The following is a 1,799-nucleotide window of genomic DNA, read 5'->3' as shown; positions in this document are numbered from 1 at the left end:
GTTGTTTCGTGGTCAACCGTGACTGTGGGTTTCGAAGTAACCATTCAGCCCGCATTCTCTGCATGTAACCCCTCTGACTAGGGTTGCTTGAGTAGTAGCATTCCAACAGAGCCATGTTATCGCGTCTCGCCCATCTCCGCTTTGTTCCAGTAGCCCACTGCTCACTGTGTATATATATATATATATATATATATATATATATATATATATATTTTTTTTTTTTTTTGGAAAAACCTGATGTGCCCCAGCCTCACCCAGACCCTAGCTTCAGCTGTCCCCAGGTAAATTGAGTTTGAGACCCCTATTCTACACTATATAAACACATTTATTGCTAGTAATGGCACCTATTTTTCTGACACCCTCCCTACTCAGCCTGTCCACTGTCACCTTTTTTAAGCTAACCTTGCGGCCCATGTCAAATGCAATTTTTTGTTGTTTTTCTTTTTTTCGTGGGCCACTGAAAAAGTGGCAACCCGCAAATGGCCTTCGGGCCGTAGTTTCGACACCGGTGATCTACGGCAATTCCAGCAAGTGCATACGATAGTATGCTGATTTGCTGTGGATATTGTTTTTCGGGTCCTATAATACCCAAAGTAATTTGGTTTTTCCCTTAAGCGAGCTATTACAACAGCTAATACAGTTCAGGTTCAGATTAAGAGCATGTTGAACCTGTTTGTTTGAATGCCCCAGGCAGTCTGAAGTTGTCAATCAATGCTAAATTTAGTGAACAACATTTTCCTACATGACATGCGGATAATTAGGGAGAGGGGTTTCTTCAGCATTATGAGAAGGCTCCGCCTTTCCTTTCTTTTCTCGAGGTGACAATGTGACTCATGTCAAAATCCGTGTCAGCTTTTTTTAATCATATCTGTTGCAGCTGTAGTTGAGAAATCAGAGAGAGGTAATTATCTCATAATGGAAATATATGGCACATATCCACAAATAGTGGATGGTGGGAGGGTATTTTTCACAAATCAACACCCTGGTTTGTTTGAATACAACGGGGATGCACATGAAGGGAGTAAAGATGCGTGAGATTTTATCTTGGAAACAATGAAATGTATGATTACTGTGTCACCCAGAAGAGAGCTGCTACAGAAAACTAGATGTCAGCAGCAGATTTCAATTTGAATAATCTCATTCCCTGAAAGGCAGATGAAGTATCAATGCAACCAATTGCCATATTTTGAAAACAAAAAACTAATGACAAAGTGCATGCATCACATACTTTTATCGTAAGATTGATGTATAAACTGTTACTATTTCACAGCAACTTCTCTTTTATTAACGGTGACCTGCATAATCCAATAATGAATGTTTTCACAGTTTTATGGACATGTCAAAATGAGTCTGTGAGCTGTTTAAGTGTGTGTGAATGTGTATATACTGTATCCAGTGGCGGGCCGTGCATTTCAACCTTAGGCCTTCAGTGACGTCACATACATACACAATATAGGCTGGTCAAGCAGCACTTAATTTCAGGAGCATTTAAAACCATCAAGTATGTATTCCCAATTAAGAGCAGGAAACTAAATTTACAGATATTGTCCAAAATAAAAAGATGATTTAAAAATACGAAATAAAATGCCACCCAAATTACGCTGTGTGATCTTAAACAAGTCTGTCCAATAAATTGCGCAATGTTGCAGTTTCATATAAGACACCAACCAAACAATAACAAAACAAACTATTCTTTGAAAATAAAGTAAACAGATCATTTGCATTTTGAAAATCGGCGATACAACAGCAAATAACTGACATAACTGACGAACTAATAACTGACTAACAGCTGAGGTTGA

Source organism: Hippocampus comes, unplaced genomic scaffold (genome assembly GCF_001891065.2).
Source record: "Hippocampus comes isolate QL1 unplaced genomic scaffold, H_comes_QL1_v1.1 scaffold158, whole genome shotgun sequence".
Taxonomy (NCBI): Eukaryota; Metazoa; Chordata; class Actinopteri; order Syngnathiformes; family Syngnathidae; genus Hippocampus; species Hippocampus comes.
This window is presented reverse-complemented; position numbering follows the sequence as displayed.